Consider the following 20,989-nt stretch of genomic DNA (forward strand, 5'->3'; position numbering starts at 1 on the left):
CCTATACATCAGACCTCCACCAGTCTGTGCACTCCTGCATCCTATACATCAGACCTCCACCAGCCTGTGCATTCCTGCATCCTATACATCAGACCTCCACTAGTCTGTGCACTCCTGTATCCTATACATCAGACCTCCACCAGTCTGTGCACTCCTGCATCCTATACATCAGACCTCCACCAGTCTGTGCATTCCTGCACCCTATACATCAGACCTCCACCAGTCTGTGCACTCCTGCATCCTATACATCAGACCTCCACCAGCCTGTGCATTCCTGCATCCTATACATCATACCTCCACCAGTCTGTGCACTCCTGTATCCTATACATCAGACCTCCACCAGTCTGTGCACTCCTGCATCCTATACATCAGACCTCCACCAGCCTGTGCATTCCTGCATCCTATACATCAGACCTCCACCAGTCTGTGCACTCCTGCATCCTATACATCAGACCTCCACCAGCCTGCGCACTCCTGCATCCTATACATCAGACCTCCACCAGTCTGTGCACTCCTGCATCCTATACATCAGACCTCCTCTAGTCTGTGCACTCCTGCATCCTATACATCAGACCTCCACCAGTCTGTGCACTCCTGCATCCTATACATCAGACCTCCACCAGCCTGTGCATTCCTGCATCCTATACATCAGACCTCCACTAGTCTGTGCACTCCTGTATCCTATACATCAGACCTCCACCAGTCTGTGCACTCCTGCATCCTATACATCAGACCTCCACCAGTCTGTGCATTCCTGCACCCTATACATCAGACCTCCACCAGTCTGTGCACTCCTGCATCCTATACATCAGACCTCCACCAGCCTGTGCATTCCTGCATCCTATACATCATACCTCCACCAGTCTGTGCACTCCTGTATCCTATACATCAGACCTCCACCAGTCTGTGCACTCCTGCATCCTATACATCAGACCTCCACCAGCCTGTGCATTCCTGCATCCTATACATCAGACCTCCACCAGTCTGTGCACTCCTGCATCCTATACATCAGACCTCCACCAGCCTGCGCACTCCTGCATCCTATACATCAGACCTCCACCAGTCTGTGCACTCCTGCATCCTATACATCAGACCTCCACCAGTCTGTGCACTCCTGCATCCTATACATCAGACCTCCACCAGCCTGCGCACTCCTGCATCCTATACATCAGACCTCCACTAGTCTGTGCACTCCTGCATCCTATACATCAGACCTCCTCTAGTCTGTGCACTCCTGCATCCTATACATCAGACCTCCACCAGTCTGCGCGCTCCTGTATCCTAAACTACTGTATACAGTTTCACAGGCTCAGCACTAATCAACCAGCAACGTGCCTGTGCAATGATAAACACGATCCTGGTGTGGTTAGTGCAGGGACACGATCACACAGCACGCGCGCCAGCTTCTTTTCAAATAGCATTATTCTTTAACATATCGGGGTATAGACTCCCTGTCTTCAGCACGACACATACACACAACAGCAGTGAAAGCTTACCTTTTAAAACCACTGTGAAGAAGCAAACATATACACACACATTCTAATTTCCCACCAGGCCAGAGCACTTAGACCTCTGCTTCCCCTCACAGCCATTAGTCTGTGTCTCATATCAGCCATGCTGTCCCAACATCAGGTGTAAGATAGTGGGGCTGGCGGAGGCATGGTCACACATTCAGGTGCGCAGTGTGAGCAGATTTTTGTGTCTAAAGGGCACGCCTGCCGCTGAAAATCATCACCAACTTGCCAAGGTGTACAGTGATAACGTAATGTGTGTGTATCTGTGTGTATATTGCAATGTATTTTAGGTATAGTAGACCTCAGTGACTGGCTTTATATCTAGAAAGCACTGTGACTTATTTTTGCCTTATCTCTCAGTGTTTCGGCCTGCAGACAGTGCCATATAATTAGTTTTGTGAGGCTAATGTGATGTGACTGGGTGGTCGCAGGTGTACACAGAGTTCATTCACTTTCATTTATTTCTTATACAATACACTCCGTGACACAGGCAGAGTGATTGCATTTTCCACATCCTGTGACACTACACCTTGTCACTGTATACCTCTTTTTAATAATGTCTGTAACCCGTGAACGATTCATTAGAACAAGTTTTGCCGTATGGTAATTATTTAGAGCAAACAGCAGCCTGTTAACCTCAAATCATAATATGCGACTCAGAGTATTCATGTTCTTAATTAGGTTTTTCAGTTATATCACAGATCAGTTAACCATGTGTGTTGTACAGAATGTTCACTTCGTTATGTCGGCATGTTCTGGACACCGACATTCAGGATATCAACATGTACAGAATGTCAACAGATAACATGTAGATATCCACAATGTCTACATAAAATGTCATCACTGTGAATATCGACGCCACAATGCCGACAATGATATTTTGTTCTAAACCTAAAATAACAACCTAATCCTAATTTCAGCCTAACCCTAATTGCAGCCTACTATGTTAATTTTCACAATAATGACAATTTGATAATGGTGACATTATGTTAGTGTCGTCATTCTGAATATTGACATATGATCTTTTGACATTCTAATTAATAATATTGGTATCCTGAATGCCGACATCCTGACTGGAACCTCTCTTTGATTAGCTGGCAGCATAGGATAGGCTAGACTTAAAACTTGATAGTCTCTGTAGTGGAAGGCTGGATAAAAGGATATTACAGTAATCTGTACTGTATATTATGCGAGTTTAGATTAGTTCATAGTTGCCGATTTTTTTTGGCAGCCATGTTGGCAAGAAATTGGGGGGGAGGGTGTCGTGGTGATTGGGATTGCATCATCATAGCCACTCCCCCTGATATACATATTGTATAAGTGAGATTGCTTGTCTTCTACTTTTTATTTTTTCTGCTTTTTCTTTGAGAGTAACAGGGAGTTAGACCTTACAAACAATATGGGAGGGGCTGTGATTGGGGACCTCACTCAGTGCATGTCGTGCAAGATGTATGCACACCTGGAGCTACCGGCCCAGTGTGATTACATCTGCACGAGGTGTGTGCGAACTGTTGCCCTGGAAGCCCAGGTAACTGATCTAGAGCAAACCGTTACGCGACTGAGGGAGATTCACAATCTCGAGCGTAGTTTAGACAGAACGGTGGAGGAGTTGCGGGAGGGGTCACTGGTAGAAGAGGATGATGATCAGGTAGCCAGTTGGGTCACAGTTAGAAGGAAGAAAAAGAGGGGGAGGCTCGACATCTCCGAACTATCAAACCCGAACAAATTTGCCCGATTGGACGAGGAATCGGAGGAGGATAGTGAAGAAATGACGGTGCCGGAGGAGGCTGCTCCCTCTAGCATCCAGAGGAGCGGTCCCTCTGGCGCGGTTGGGATAAAAGAAAGAGAGGTACCTAGTCAGATGGTGGTGGTATGGGATTCTATCATCAGGAAGGCAGATAGGGCAATCTGCTACCGGGACCGTGATCGCCGTACAGTCTGTTGTCTCCCGGGTGCTCGGGTACGGCACATCGCGGACCGGGTAGATAGATTGTTGGGAGGGGCTGGGAAAGACCCGGCGGTCTTGGTGCACGATGGCACCAATGACCAAGTTAGCGGAAAGTGGGATGTCCTTAAGAAAGACTATAGGGACTTAGGAAAGAAACTGAAGGCAAGGACATCTAAGGTAATATTCTCGGAATTATTACCCGTGCCACGCGCTAGTCCAGGGAGGCAGAGGGAGATTAGGGAGGTAAATGTGTGGCTTAGGGATTGGTGCAGGAAAGAGGGGTTTGTGTTCCTGGAACACTGGGCGGACTTCTCAGTCAGGCGCCATCTCTTTTGTCGTGACGGATTGCACCTGACTGAGGAGGGGGCAGCGGTGCTGGGGGGAAGGATGGTTAGAAGGTTGGAGGAGATTTTAAACTATGAGCCTGGGGGGAGGGTTTAGCTAGAAACTACGGGTCATGCAGTGAGAATAGTGGGGATGGCGGTAGTAAACGAAATGGGGGAGAAGTTGGGGGGAGGGTAAGAGCAGGCGGTAAGGTTACTAACATGGGTACTAAAAGAGATTTTACCAAAGCACTAACCAATGACGATTACAGGTCATCATTGCTACATAAGGTGAAAGATGTCCCTAACGCAAGGGAAAATACTTATCTTAGTTGTATGTATGTAAACGCCAGAAGCATTACTGGTAAAAAGGGTGAACTAGAAATACTTGCAGCAAGCAAACAGTATGATATTATAGGCATTACTGAAACTTGGTGGGATGAATCTCATGATTGGACAGTCAATCTAGAGGGTTATACACTGTTTAGGAGAGACAGACTAAATAAAAAGGGTGGAGGGGTGTGTCTTTACGTAAAGCCGTTTTTAAAACCTGATATACGGGAAGATATTCAGGAGGGGACTGTAGACACTGTCGAGACATTATGGGTAGAAATTGCATGCGGGGAATTGGTCTGGGTGTATGCTATAGGCCGCCTGGTATCAACGCATCTGATGAGGAATTGTTACTAAAGCAAATTGAAAGAGCAGCAGGAGTAGGAGACATAGTAGTGATGGGAGATTTTAACTATCCAGAGATAAACTGAAAAAACGATTCATGTGATACTGCTAGGGGCAATATGTTTTTAAACACACTTAATGATAACTACTTAGTCCAACTAATTGAGGAACCAACTAGGTACAATGCAATCTTAGACCTGGTATTAACAAACAATGGGGATTTGGTATCAGGTATTATAGTAGGGGAACCCATAGGAAACAGCGACCACAATATGGTCACATTCAATATCAGTTTCCATAAACAGCCCTATACTGGCTCAACTAGGACTCTAAACTTTAGCAAAGCAAATTTTGAAAAGATGAGGGTATTTTTCAGGGATATTGAATGGGAAGGTTTGTTTTTCGGAAAAAATACTACGGAGAAATGGGAGGTACAAAAATTCCTGCTAGCTAAAAATACACTCAAATTTATTCCTATGAGCAGCAAAAAAAGGAATAAAAATCATAAACCGATGTGGCTTAACAAAAAGATTAAGGAACTTATGGGCAAGAAAAGGCGAGCATTTAAAAAATACAAATCTGACGGGGAAGCAGAGTCATTTCAGCACTATAAGGAAGGTAACAAAATTTGCAAAAAGGAAATAAGAGCGGCTAAAGTAGAAACTGAAAAACTAGTAGCAAAGGAAAGCAAAGCGAATCCCAAAAAATTATTTAAATACATTAATAGCAAGAGATTAAAGAAGGAGAGTATAGGCCCTTTAAAAGACAAGTTGGGAGTCTTAAGCAAAAATGATAATGACATAGCGGACACACTAAATGGTTTTTTTTCAACAGTATTCACTAGAGAGGACCCAATTCAGGGACTGACACACAATCTCAATAATGAGAATATCCCACTGATAGGTACTTATTTAAGCGAGGAAGTAGTCTGTGACCGATTAAAACATTTAAAGATTAATAAATCACCAGGGCCCGCTGGTATTCACCCAAGGGTTCTAATGGAGCTTCACTCTGAACTGGCAAAACCGCTGTCTTTGATCTTTAAGGATTCAGTTATATCAGGTATGGTTCCCAAAGACTGGCGTATAGCGGAAGTAGTGCCTATATTCAAAAAGGGAAGTAAAGCTGAACCAGGTAATAATAGACCAGTTAGTCTTACATCTATAGTGGGGAAAGTATTGGAAGGTATTCTAAGAGATAGTATTCAGAAGTTCCTTGAAGTCAATAAGGTCATTAAAAGGAATCAACATGGGTTTATGAAGGACAGATCCTGTCAAACCAACTTACTTGGCTTTTATGAAACAGTAAGCGCAAACCTAGATCAGGGTAAAGACGTGGATGTAATCTTTTTAGACTTTGCCAAAGCGTTCGAGACTTATCTACAAGCTACAAGAATCAGGGCTAGGAAGCACAATATGCACTTGGGTCAAAAACTGGTTAGATAATAGGGAGCAGCGCGTTGTGGTTAATGGATCTTTTTCAACTTGGACTGAAGTGCTAAGTGGTGTGCCGCAAGGCTCAGTATTAGGACCGCTATTGTTCAATATTTTCATTAACGACCTAACAGAAGGTCTAGAGAGCATGGTGTCAATTTTTGCAGATGATACCAAATTGTGTAAGGCTATAAATACAGAGGAGGATGCCGAGTCTCTTCAGAACGACTTAGTTAAATTAGAAGCATGGGCAGCCAAATGGAGAATGCGCTTCAACACAGACAAGTGTAAGGTAATGCACTGTGGTAACAAGAACAAAAATTACACCTACCTACTAAATGGGGTAAAATTAGGGGATTCTGTACTGGAAAAGGACTTAGGTGTCCTCATAGATAGCAAGCTAAGCAGTAGTACCCAAAGTAGGACTGCAGCAAAGAAGGCTAATAAGATATTAGCATGCATAAAACGGGGTATTGATGCTAGGGACGAGAGTATTATACTCCCGTTATATAAATCACTTGTGAGGCCACACCTTGAATACTGTGTATAATTCTGGGCACCGTACTACAAAAAGGATATCCTGGAGCTAGAAAAGGTACAGAGGAGGGCGACCAAACTAATTAAGGGCATGGAGACGATGGAATACAAGGAAAGGCTTGAAAGACTAGGCATGTGTACATTGGAAAAGCGGAGACTAAGAGGGGATATGATCAACATCTACAAATATATAAGGGGACAATACACAGAGCTTGCGCGGGACCTGTTTTTGGTTAGATCATCACAGAGGACTCATGGACACTCGCTCAGGTTAGAGGAGAGGAGATTCCGCACAATACGGCGTAAAGGCTTTTTCACGGTAAGGACAATACGTGTTTGGAATTCCCTGCCCGAGGGAGTTGTAGTGGCGGAATCTGTCAACACCTTTAAGAATGGGTTAGATAAATTCCTAATGGATAAGGATATCCAGGGGTATGGTGCATAGTCATGCATTATAGTTACTATAAATAGGGATAAAATGCAACGGCTGACAGCAGCATCAGTCAGAAATTTTAGTCAAATCAGCATGCATAGGAGACCACAAATAGGTTGAACTCGATGGACAATTGTCTTTTTTCAACCTCAGATACTATGTTACTATGTTACAATGCCGAGATTACTGAAGTGGGTGGCGGGGTGCAACAGGTCTCTGGAGACTTGCCCACTCTTCCCATGTGGCCGGGAGAGCCACTGATGTTCAGGAGCCACTCGGCCATTCCAGGAGAGTAGTTGAGATTGGATTAGTTGTTTAGTGGAATCCTATGTATTTATCAATTCAGTGACGTAGCTATATTGGGTGCAGGGTGTGCAAACACACAGGCCCCAGGGTCCATTGGGGCGCACACCCTGCACCCATATATTTAAACTTGTCTCTCTGGAGTCCCACGTCAGCCAGCTCTGCAGACAAAATGGAACTGGAAAAATGGCGCAGCAGCCATTCTTTTGGTGATTTTCACATGCGCAGTTCAGAAGTCCCCCTTTAAGAAGGTGCGGGTGCTATGTTCCCGAAGACCTGCACATGTGCAGTTGACTCTGTCCCTTTCCTGTCTTAACCCTCCCCTGTATCAATTTATAACCTCATTTTAGTTGTCATTTTTGCAAATGGCCCAAATTATACCCCATTCACTCAGAGATTTGGACTTAGAAATTTGCCAGGGCAAGCTGGCTCAACCCGGGTCCTTTCTCTGTGTGAAAGTGTCCACCCGGGTCAGAATTGCCAGGACTTCGACCCTGATCGCCACTAGGATTATTCCCGGGTCCGACCCAGATTACCTGCAGTGTGAAAGGTGCGATCCAGGTTTTCAGATCCAGGTTACCATTCAAAACTGACGATTGGCTCACTGAGCTCTCCTGTACCCTGGCTAGCAGGACCGTAAGTAGGTGTGTGCGGAGGGGGCGCCGCACATAGTGCTACAGGGTAGGGAGCGCTGTTGACAGCACTTGTCAATTATGTGTTTTCATTATTTTTACTTGCAGTTTTCCCACTTTTTTGAAGCCCAGCATCTCCTGACAACCCCTGTCTCCTACACTCATGAACTCAACTTGAGATTTCTTTGTTATTCAGTCACACTGTCCTTAATTACATTTGAAGATGCTGACATACCCAGGATTCGAACCCATTATCTGTGGCATTGCAGTCAGACAATCTATTCACTGAGCTATCTGTCCTTGCATAGAAAGGTAGAGAATTCTAAGCTAGAGATTTCAAACTAGTTGAATCTTACCTTGTACTTTGTGAAACAATGATCAGCAATGAGGCTGAGCAGATCTATGTAGTGTGTGGCTGCAATAGATTGGATGTATCGCTGCACACTACATAGATCTGGTGAAGTGCAATGCTGATTATTATTTTTTTACAAAGTACCAGTAGCTTCATATAGTGCTCATAGTTTTTATGCAGGATCAAATAACTCAATGAGTAGGGTGTTTGATTAGAATTCAGCAGGTTATATGTTTGAATCTTGTGTACGGCACAATATTAAAATGTAATTAATAGTATTGTAACTGAGTAACAATGAGTTCTCAAGTTGATAAAAAAAAATGTGGGGGTGGGGTGGGGGGCACAGTTCTCTCTCTGGCACAGGGCACCAAGAAGTCTAGTTACGGCTCTGCTGGCTAGTACTGGCCTTTTGCACTCTTCCCCCAGTGCACTCCATCCCCAGGGGTGATGGGATACTGCGGAGCCCTTCTCTGTGGTTGTAGTCACCAAGATCATCAGCTCCTCCCGACCCGACAGCACTCACACTCCGCAGTGTCCGGGGAACTTCTCAGGCAGCACGGAATGGAACCTCTAGCTGTCGCCAAGCAACCGGAGCGCACACCTATTGGGGCAGATGTATTAACCTGGAGAAGGCATAAGGAAGTGATAAACCAGTGATATGTGCAAGGTGATAAATGCACCAGCCAATCAGCTCCTAACTATTAATTTACATATTGGAGCTGATTGGCTACTGCGTTATCACCTTGCACTTATCACTGGTTTATCACTTCCTTATGCCTTCTCCAGGTTAATACATCTGCCCAATGATCACTACTAGTATGGGCCCTGCCAGTGTGTGTCTAGGGGGGGGGGGGGGGGGGGCAGATACAGGAAGGAAAAGCTGCAGGAAAAACGACATAGGTGTCGACCCGGGAATCGCATGGGACCAAAGTGCTGTTTGAAGAGGGGGGAGGCGGCTGTTACCCAAATCTGACTTGTGTTCAAAAACCTGGGAAAAGCAGGGTGCAAGCCTTGACTTCTGTCTGAAAGTGGTATTACTGATCATCTACGTAGGTTAGTAGCTACAGTAAATAAACCGAGAGTTTATATTAATGAGTGCACTTTTCCCAAATGGTCTGCTTCACAGCTGACATATACGTTACAAAACCCAGTGTTTTACTCTGTCTATTGGTATAAATGTGCAGATCCATCCATTTACATTAGACATTGTTACGACGCACCATTAATGACTTCTCTTACACTTGTCACAGCAGTCTGGTGTTTTTCTCACACGATCATAAACGCACTCCATCCATATTCTATTTTTATTGTCTTAATCCGCAGTGTTCTTGGAAAATGCTGTTAAAAAACATGTTGTTAATGTCTAAGAAGCAGAAAGACGCACATATGTTCGGAAAGGCGCCGCGCACTTAGTTATCCTGAGAAATGGCCACAAATTGAGGCTGCTTCAGATGCCGTCCCCCCCCCCCCCCTTAAATCGCTGATAAAACAAGTTGATGTTGAGCAGTCTGCTGTTTGTCTCTCTCACTTCTGATGCTGGTGGAGTTTTTGTTCTTGTGTCAGAAAACAATTGATCTATGAGAGTGTGCGTTTCCCTTGTCATAATTCTTTGTGCATTTTTTTTTATTTTTAATTATGTTCATGTCCCGTGCATATGATTGATTAACAATAGTTTGGTACTCGCTTACGTATTGTAAAAAAACGAAAAAAAACAATACTGATGACTGAACCATAGGTTTTGATTTTGTTGAAAATGACATTATCCAGAATCAGATTGGAGAGGATTCTGGCGATGGTCCCGAACCTAGTGTCTGTTCCTTTGTAATTTATAATAAATAATCTTCTTGTATTTTTTGTCCTGTTGGTTAAACATAAATCACAAGTAAAACTACGTACAAGTAGAGTTAAATTATGTTAAGAAAAATGATTAAAGAAATTATATTAACTTTTATTTGCAAACACCGGATTGTTTTTATTATAGACTTAAAGGACAGTGTTTCTGGGAATCTGTCCATTGTGACTGGGGGCCTGTTCACTGAGCCTGGGGTTCTGTGCATTGTGACTGGGGCCTGTTCACTGAGCCTGGGGTTCTGTGCATTGTGACTGGGGGACTGGTCACTGAGCCTGGGGTTCTGTGCATTGTGACTGGGGGCCTGTTCACTGAGCCTGGGGTTCTGTGCATTGTGACTGGGGGCCTGTTCACTGAGCCTGGGGTTCTGTGCATTGTGACTGGGGGACTGGTCACTGAGCCTGGGGTTCTGTGCATTGTGACTGGGGCCTGTTCACTGAGCCTGGGGTTCTGTGCATTGTGACTGGGGGACTGGTCGCTGAGCCTGGGCTTCTGTGCATTGTGACTGGGGGACTGGTCGCTGAGCCTGGGGTTCTGTGCATTGTGACTGGGGGCCTGGTCACTGAGCCTGGGGTTCTGTGCATTGTGACTGGTGGACTGGTCACTGAGCCTGGGGTTCTGTGCATTGTGACTGGGGCCTGTTCAGGGAGCCTGGGGTTCTGTGCATTGTGACTGGGGGGCCTGTTCATGGAGCCTGGGGTTCTGTGCATTGTGACTGGGGGCCTGTCATGGAGCCTGGGGTTCTGTGCATTGTGTCTGGGAATCTGTGCATTGTGACTGGATGCCTGGTCACTGAGCCTGGGGTTCTGTGCATTGTGACTGGGGGACTGGTCACTGAGCCTGGGGTTCTGTGCATTGTGACTGGGGGCCTGTTCAGGGAGCCTGGGGTTCTGTGCATTGTGTCTGGGAATCTGTGCATTGTGACTGGATGTCTGTTCACGGATCCTGGGGTTCTGTGCATTGTGTCTGGGAATCTGTGCATTGTGACTGGATGCCTGTTCAGGGAGCCTGGGGTTCTGTGCATTGTGTCTGGGTGCCTGATCACTGAGCATGGGGTTTCGTGCAATGTGACTGGGGTTCTGTGCATTGTGACTGGGGGCCTGTTCAGGGAGCCTGGGGTTCTGTGCATTGTGTCTGGGTGCCTGATCACTGAGCATGGGGTTTCGTGCATTGTGTCTGGGGTTCTGTACATTGTGTCTGGGTGCCTGGTCACTGAGCCTGGGGTTCTGTGCATTGTGACTGGTGGACTGGTCACTGAGCCTGGGGTTCTGTGCATTGTGACTGGGGCCTGTTCAGGGAGCCTGGGGTTCTGTGCATTGTGACTGGGGGGCCTGTTCATGGAGCCTGGGGTTCTGTGCATTGTGACTGGGGGCCTGTCATGGAGCCTGGGGTTCTGTGCATTGTGTCTGGGAATCTGTGCATTGTGACTGGATGCCTGGTCACTGAGCCTGGGGTTCTGTGCATTGTGACTGGGGGACTGGTCACTGAGCCTGGGGTTCTGTGCATTGTGTCTGGGAATCTGTGCATTGTGACTGGATGTCTGTTCACGGATCCTGGGGTTCTGTGCATTGTGTCTGGGAATCTGTGCATTGTGACTGGATGCCTGTTCAGGGAGCCTGGGGTTCTGTGCATTGTGTCTGGGTGCCTGATCACTGAGCATGGGGTTTCGTGCATTGTGTCTGGGGTTCTGTACATTGTGTCTGGGTGCCTGTTCAGGGAGCCTGGGGTTGTGGGCATTGTGTCTGGGAATCTGTGCATTGTGACTGGATGCCTGTTCACAGAGCCTGGGGTTATGTGCTTTGTCTCTGGGTGCCTGGTCACTGAGCATGGGGTTTCGTGCATTGTGTCTGGGAATCTGTGCATTGTGACTGGGGCTTGGTCACTGAGCATGGGGTTCTGTGTATTGTGTCTGGCAATCTGTACATTGTGACTGGGGGCCTGTTCAGGGAGTCTGGCGTTCTGTGCATTGTATCTGAGAATCTGTGCTTTGTGTTGGCACCTGGTCATTGAGCCTGAGGTCCTATGAGGTGTGTTTGGAATTCTGTACATTGTGACTGGAGGTCTGGTCACTGAGCCTGAGATTCTATATAGTGTGTTTGGGTATCTGCATTTTAACTAGGGGCTTGGTCACTGTGGCTGGAGTTGTGTGTAGCATGGAGGCTAGTGCATTGCGACAAGGAGCCTGGTCACTGAGGCCCGGGTTCTGTGCTGTTTGGTGCCTGGGAATCTGTGCATTGTGACTGGGGCCTGGTTACGAAGGCTGTTTTTGTGTAAGAGTGGCTGGGTATCTGTACGTTGTACCCGGGGCCTGGTCACTTAGGCTAGGGTCTTGTGCATCGTGTCAGGAAGCCTGGTCACTAAGGCTGGGTTGTGTACATTGCACGGGGGGCCTGGTCACTGAGGCTGGGGTTGTGTACATTGTACTCGGGGGCCTGGTCACTGAGGCTCGGGTCTTGTGCATCGTGTCTGGAGGCCTGGTCACTGAGGCTCGGGTCTTGTGTCTTGTGCATCGTGTCTGGAGGCCTGGTCACTAAGGCTGGGTTATGTACATTGCACTGGGGGCCTGGTCACTGAGGCTGGGGTTGTGTACATTGTACTCGGGGCCTGGTCACTGAGGCTCGGGTCTTGTGCATCGTGTCTGGAGGCCTGGTCACTGAGGCTGGGTTGTGTACATTGCACTGGGGGCCTGGTCACTGAGGCTGGGGTTGTGTACAGTGTACTCGGGGCCTGGTCACTGAGGCTCGGGTCTTGTGCATCGTGTCTGGGGGCCTGGTCACTAAGGCTGGGTTGTGTACATTGCACTGGGGGCCTGGTCACTGAGGCTGGGGTTGTGTACATTGTACTCGGGGCCTGGTCACTGATGCTCGGGTCTTGTGCATCGTGTCTGGAGGCCTGGTCACTGAGGCTGGGTTGTGTACATTGCACTGGGGGCCTGGTCACTGAGGCTGGGGTTGTGTACAGTGTACTCGGGGCCTGGTCACTGAGGCTCGGGTCTTGTGCATCGTGTCTGGAGGCCTGGTCACTGAGGCTCGGGTCTTGTGCATCGTGTCTGGAGGCCTGGTCACTGAGGCTGGGTTGTGTACAAAGTGCTAGAAAGACAAAAAAGTTTGTTATTCTGCCCTCAATGTATTCAATCAAGAGGAGATAGGCTGCTAACCAGGGATTAACCACTTCCCCTTTAAGGCAGAAATGCCTCACAGTAACAAGAATAAGAATGGTAGCCCCTTGTTCTCACACCTGAACCAATTATTCCAACTCCAAGTATAATTAAATCAAATTTATCAAATCCAAGTTAATATTGGCATAAATGCTTCACAATAGAAGTCTGTCATGAATGTCTAAAATAGCATAAACATCACCGAAATATTCAATCCAGTCACAGCCGTGTATTAGTAAAAAGTAAATTCTTTAAAAAGATTAAAGTCCACCCAGGTTTCTCATAGAAGACCACAAGTAAATACGATACCCTGGTATGCATTAAGAAGATGGATAACTGCCATATATCCGTAACTGTCCCAGTGGGTCTGCTGGTAGCAATTACCATTTATAACTCTCCCTGCTGTCAGTCACTCTAGTGGGTGTATGAATTGGGTGATATTTATATACTATGTAGTCCTGTCTGGTGCACCAGTGTAAATCCGATATACAGTGGTGCTTGAAAGTTTGTGGTCGCTTCAGAATATTCTAGGTTTCTGCTGAAATTTGGCCTAAAACTACCTCAGATTTTCACGCAAGTCCTAAAAGTAGATAAAGAGAACCAAATCAAACAAATAAGACAAAAACATTAGACATGCCAATTTTTTTATTGAGGAAAATGATACAATATCACATATCTGTGATTGGGGAAGGTATGTGAACCTTTAGGTTTAGCAGATATTTTGAAGGTGAAATTAGAGTAAGATATTTTCAATCTATTGGATGACAATCAGGTGTAAGTGGACCACCTGTCTTTTTAAATTAACATGGATCTGTCAAAGTCTGATGTTCACAACACATGTTTGAGGAAGTCTATCGTGCCATTAAAAAGCAGATTTCTGAGGACCTCAGAAGAGTTTTGATGCTCATCAGGCTGGAAAATGTTACAAAACAATCTCTAAAGAGTTTGGACTCCACCAATCAACAGTCTGACAGATTGTGGACAAATGGACTAAATTCCAGATCATTATTACCCTCCCAGAAGTGGTCGACCAACAAAGATCACGCCAAGAGTCAGACGTCTAATAGTTTGCAAGGTCACAAAGGAACCCACGATAACCTCTAAGAAACTGAAGGCCTTTCTCACATTAGCTAATGTTAATGCTCATGAATCCACCATCAGGAGGACACTGAACAACAATGGTGTGCATGGCAAGATTGCAAGGAGAAAGCCGCTGCTCTCCAAAAAGAACGTTGCTGCCCATCTGCAGTTTGCTAATGATCACCTGGCCAGAAGGCTTTTGGAACAATGTTTTGTGGACAGACAAGTCCAAAATAGAGCTATTTGGTTTAAATGAGAAGCGTTATGTTTGGAGAAAGGCGAACACTGCATTCCAGCATAAAAACCTCATACCATCTGTGAAGCACAGGGGTGGTGGTATCATGGTTTTGGGCCTATTTTGCTGCATCTGACCCAGGACGACACTCCATCATTGATGGTACAATGAATTCTGAGTTATACCAGAATATTCTAAAGGAAAATGTCAGAACGTGGGTCATGCAGCTAGACAACGACCCAAAGCACACAAGTCATTCAACCAAAGAATGGTTAAAGGAGAATACATTTAAAGTTTTGGAATGGCCAGGTCAAGTTTCTGACCTTAATCCAATGAAAATGTTGGGGAAGGACATGAAGCAAGCAATTCATGGGAGGAAACCCACCAACATAACAAAATTGAAGCTGTTTTGTATGGAGGGATGGGGTAAAATTCCTCCAAGCCGATGTTCAGGACTAATCAACAATTACCGGAAACGTTTACATGCAGTTATTGCTGCACAAGGGGGTCATACCAGATACTGCAACGGTTCACATACTTTTGCCACTCACAGATATGTGATATTGGACCATTTTCCTCAATAAAAAAGTAAGCACTTCTAATTTTTTTGTATCATTTGTTTGATTTGGTTTTCTTTTAGGACTCCAAACATCACTGTACGTGATAGATGAGGCCACTGAGGTTGGGGTTTTGTAGTATGTCTTACAGAGCAAAGATACAAAACATAGTAAATAAATGTTGACAGTGAGAGATGATGATACAAGAAGAATTGAAGACCGTAAGCTCAGTCTTGGACATATTAAGCTTCAGAAAGTCCTGAGACATCAAAGACGAGACAGCAGATAGTTTGAAATGTGTGTGAGGAGGAAGTGCAGAGGTCAGGGGAGAATAGGTATATTTGGGTGTTATCAGCTTGAAAGAAGATTGGAATATATGGTTATTTCACCAAATGTGGATGTGTAATCAAAAATAGTGGAGGACTAGGACGGAGCTTTGAAGATCCTCCTACAGGGATCATAGGGGGTGCAGTGGAGCAGAGGTGGTGGTAGTGATAGAGAAGGTTCGGTTACAGTGTCAGGAGCAAAACCAAGAGAGGACTCAGGCCCAGATTTATCAAGCCTTGGAGAGTGATAGATTGCAAGGTGATAAAGTAAGAACCAATCAGCTCCTAACTGCCATGTTACAGGCTGTGTTTGAGAAATGACAGTAACGAGCTGGTTGGTTGGTACTTTATCTCCACTACAGTATTTCCCCAATTAATATACCACACTGTAATTCCCCAATTAATATACCACACAGTATTTCCCCAATTAATATACGACACAGTAATTCCACAATTAATATTATGGCACGCAGTACTTTTTCAACTGGTAATACACCACCCCCCAATACCCTTACTCACGATCTTTTATTCCAAGCTAAGTGCCACCTCATTCTTGCCCCTTTATATGCCAGCCTCAGAGCCCCTTCAGTCCTGTTCCTTATATGTGAGCTTCGCGGCCCCCTCAGCCCTTCCCAATTAAAGGCCAGCCTCAGAGCCCACAGTCCTGCCCCTTATTATGTCATCCTTACAGCCCCTTTCGTCATTCCCCATAAAATGCCAACTTCAGAGCCCGCTCACATCCTGGCACAGAGATTGAAAACCACTGCACAAGGGTTAACTATTTACAGAAGCCTAAACCTGCCAGTATACTGTATGTTTGTATTGTGGGAGGATAGGAAACCATGCAAGGCCAGGATAAATGTTTTACATTTCACCTTCCACCTCGGTATTTCGTTCTCTATTCCCTCTATCAGTCATACCTAAACTACCTATTATTAATCATCATGTAATCTGCACCAACATCATACTGCTCGTATTAATCATCACCTAATGAGTTCACCTCGTGCTGGTTACTGTCTCTCGTTACCAGTGGTGCAAGTAGAAAAAATGTCTTACGGGTACTGTGTGCGCTCGCCGGAGGTGCTCGCGCAAAAAAAATGGGTGTGGCCAAATGCCACATGGGGCGTGGCCAATGAACATGGGGGCGTGATACACTTATGGGGGGAGGGGCAGATACACGTATGACCCCAATAGTGCCAGATACACGTTGCCCCACAGTGCCAGATATACATTGCCCCACAGTGCCAGATACACATTACCCCACAGTGCCAGATGCACATTGCCCCACAGTGCCAGATGCACATTGCCCCACAGTGCCAGATACACAAATGTCCCCAGAGTGTCAGATACACAAATGTCCCCAGAGTGTCAGATACACATTGCCTCACAGTGCCAGACACACATTGCCCCACAGTGCCAGATGCACATTGCCCCACAGTGCCAGATACACATTGCCCCACAGTGCCAGATACAGAAATGCCCCCAGAGTGCCAGATACACATTGCCTCACAGTGCCAGATACACATTGCCTCACAGTGCCAGATACACATTGCCTCACAGTGTCAGATACACATTGCCCCACAGTGTCAGATACACATTGCCCCACAGTGCCAGATACACATTACCCCACAGTGCCAGATACACATTGCCCCACTGCGCCAGATACACAAATGTCCCCAGAGTGCCAGATACACAAATGTCCCCAGAGTGCCAGATACACATTGCCTCACAGTGCCAGATACACATTGCCCCACAGTGCCAGATACAGAAATGCCCCCAGAGTGCCATACATTGCCTCAGTGTCAGATACACATTGCCCCACAGTGCCAGATACACAAATGCCACCACTGTGTCAGATATACATTGCCCCCCGTGCCAGATACAGAAATGCCCCTACAGTGCCAGATATGCCCCCAGTGCCACATATCCCCCAGTGCCAGATATATATGCCCCCCTGTGCCAGATATGCCCCCAGTGCCAGATATCCCCCAGTGCCAGGTATACATGCCCCCCCAGTGCTAGATATCCCCCAGTGCCAGGTATACACGCCCCCCAGTGCCAGATATCCCCCAGTGCCAGGTATATATGCCCCCCTGTGCCAGATATGCCCCCAGTGCCAGATATCCCCCAGTGCCAGGTATACATGCCCCCCCAGTGCCAGATATCCCCCAGTGCCAGGTATACATGCCCCCCTGTGCCAGATATCCCCCAGTGCCAGGTATATATGCCCCCCTGTGCCAGATATGCCCCCAGTGCCAGATATCCCCCAGTGCCAGGTATACATGCCCCCCCAGTGCCAGATATCCCCCAGTGCCAGGTATAACATGCTCCCCTGTGCCAGATATTCCCCAGTGCCAGATATATCCCCCAGTGTCAGGTATACGTTTCCCTCCCCCCTCCTCCCCTGCTCACCGCTGCCGTCTGTCTGTGTGAGGGGAGGAGAGCGCAGCCTGCGCCTCTCCTTCCCCTCAGTCTCCGGCGGGTGTCTCAGTTTAATTCAGCGCCGATCCGTGAGCCAATCAGAGCTCGCACCAGATACACATTGCCCCACAGTGCCAGATACAGAAATGCCCCCAGAGTGCCAGATACACATTGCCTCACAGTGCCAGATACACATTGCCTCACAGTGTCAGATACACATTGCCCCACAGTGTCAGATACACATTGCCCCACAGTGTCAGATACACATTGCCCCACAGTGCCAGATACACATTACCCCACAGTGCCAGATACACATTGCCCCACAGCGCCAGATACACAAATGTCCCCAGAGTGCCAGATACACAAATGTCCCCAGAGTGCCAGATACACATTGCCTCACAGTGCCAGATACACATTGCCCCACAGTGCCAGATACAGAAATGCTCCCAGAGTGCCATACATTGCCTCAGTGTCAGATACACATTGCCCCACAGTGCCAGATACACAAATGCCACCACTGTGTCAGATATACATTGCCCCCCGTGCCAGATACAGAAATGCCCCTACAGTGCCAGATATGCCCCCAGTGCCACATATCCCCCAGTGCCAGATATATATGCCCCCCTGTGCCAGATATGCCCCCAGTGCCAGATATCCCCCAGTGCCAGGTATACATGCCCCCCCAGTGCTAGATATCCCCCAGTGCCAGGTATACACGCCCCCCTGTGCCAGATATCCCCCAGTGCCAGGTATATATGCCCCCCTGTGCCAGATATGCCCCCAGTGCCAGATATCCCCCAGTGCCAGGTATACATGCCCCCCCAGTGCCAGATATCCCCCAGTGCCAGGTATACATGCCCCCCTGTGCCAGATATCCCCCAGTGCCAGGTATATATGCCCCCCTGTGCCAGATATGCCCCCAGTGCCAGATATCCCCCAGTGCCAGGTATACATGCCCCCCCAGTGCCAGATATCCCCCAGTGCCAGGTATAACATGCTCCCCTGTGCCAGATATTCCCCAGTGCCAGATATATCCCCCAGTGTCAGGTATACGTTTCCCTCCCCCCTCCTCCCCTGCTCACCGCTGCCGTCTGTCTGTGTGAGGGGAGGAGAGCGCAGCCTGCGCCTCTCCTTCCCCTCAGTCTCCGGCGGGTGTCTCAGTTTAATTCAGCGCCGATCCGTGAGCCAATCAGAGCTCGCACCGCGAGCTCTGATTGGCTCACGGATCGGCGCTGAATTAAACTGAGACACCCGCCGGAGACTGAGGGGAAGGAGAGGCGCAGGCTGCGCTCTGCTCCCCTCACATCAGCGGCGGGGACGGCGGGTGCGGCGTGGAGCAGTAGAGGGAGGGAGGGAAGAGGAGCGGCGGCCCGTCGGTGTGGGTACGGCGTACCCACGGCTAAATTCTTACGGGTACGCCGTACCCACCCGTACCCGCCCACTTGCACCACTGCTCGTTACCCCTGCCCTTTGCGTGATTATCTACATATAACACTCTTCTACATTCGCTTAAGCTGGGTACACACTGATGCCATGTTAATGAAGGACAATACGATCACTGGTCCGTCCTTCATTAGCATATATAGTGTCACTAGCGATATCGCCAGGTTTGACGTGCAGCACATCAAACATGGCGACTCTGGGCACCCGCATATTGGGCATACATACTTACTGCTCGAAATGCACCGATTTAAGTGATATGTCGGTCTGATCTGCGGAATCAGATGACGTATCACTCAGTGTGTACCCAGCTTAAAACCCTGTTATAATGAAAATATCTTGATTTAAAAAGATGCAGGATATATTTAACGCAGAGGTGGGCAGTGGAGATTATTCAGCTTTGTTAGCAATTGGGCATAACCACGTGCACTGCAAGTGGGGCAGATGTAACATGTGCAGAGAGAGAAAGATTTGGGTGGGTTATTTTGTTCCTGTGCAGGGTAAATCCTGTCTGCTTTATTTTTACACTGCAATTTAGATTTCAGTTTGAACACACCCCACCCAAATCTAACTCTCTCTGCACATGTTACATCTGCCCCACCTGCACTGCACATGGTTTTGCCCAGTTGATAGCTTTTTTTGGTTTGCTAAAAAACCTGAATAAGGCCCAATGTGCGGGGTTCCTGGTTGGTATCTTTCTCCATAGGGAGTTACACAAGACACTGTCCTCAAGGACATTAGAATGGATGATAAAATATAATCTGCTACAATTTGCTTAAAAATAAATAAATCATAGTTTTGTTTCATTCAGTACATAAAAAAAAAAAAGAATCATTCACTTCTTCCACCACTTTTGTGGCAGCACCCTGGAGAGTTTTGGAAAGTTATACTTTAAAAAAAAAATCCATTGAACGATTATTATATTAGTAAGACACGTTACAATAATGTATGCATCATTACCACTTCAAAAGCAAGGAGACCATACAAATTCCACACACATGGAGTCCTGCTTGGATTTGAATTTATTAATCCAGGTCTGTGAGTCAGCAAAGCCAACCATTGCGCCGCCGTCCTGCTAAAACTGTACATATGGTAGCATCAGCTTATCAAATGAGTCATATAGTGGTTATGAACTATATATTGTTTATTCAACTTTCTTTCGTCTTACACAGTTTAATATTTTCAGCATTATAGCCACTCTGAAAGAAAGTTGTAGCTTCATTAAAATCATTACACTGGGTACATCATCTAACTAGAATCATTCCTGGTGCTTGGAATGGACTATTGCCTGAAAGTACTATAATACTCATACGTATGCTGTTGCCACCATTTAAAAGATAGGTTAAAAATAACTGACCTTTCTTAGAACCATCTTAACCCTGGAAACACACTTGGCTGCAGTGATGGTCATTCATGGTGAAGAAGGCATGTTTTTACAATCTGAAATGACGGCAACAGTGTGTGTCAGAGTTTTCAAGGGGCAATGGGGGGGTCATTCCGAGTTGATCGCATGCTGCCGATTTTCGCTGCGCTGCAATCAGGTCTCTACTCCGTATGCATATGCACCGCAATGCACACGCGCGTCGTACGGGTACAATGCGGATCGTTGCTGAGCTATCGATTTAACAAAGAATTCATACGCACAGCCGATCGCAAGAAGATTGACAGGAAGAGGGCGTTTATGGGTGGCAACTGACCGTTTTCTGGGAGTGGTAGGGAAAACACAGGCGTGTCCGGGCGTTTGGAGGGTGGGTGTTACACGTCAATTCCG

The 20,989-nt window shown here is 46.8% G+C and overlaps 1 protein-coding gene across 1 annotated transcript in view; it reads left to right on the plus strand.

The window, feature by feature from the left end:
* Positions 1-20,989, plus strand: part of WDR70 (WD repeat domain 70) — a 672,355-nt gene that overhangs the window by 474,413 nt on the left and 176,953 nt on the right. The window lies entirely within an intron of this gene.

Source organism: Pseudophryne corroboree, chromosome 1, assembly GCF_028390025.1.
Source record: "Pseudophryne corroboree isolate aPseCor3 chromosome 1, aPseCor3.hap2, whole genome shotgun sequence".
Taxonomy (NCBI): Eukaryota; Metazoa; Chordata; class Amphibia; order Anura; family Myobatrachidae; genus Pseudophryne; species Pseudophryne corroboree.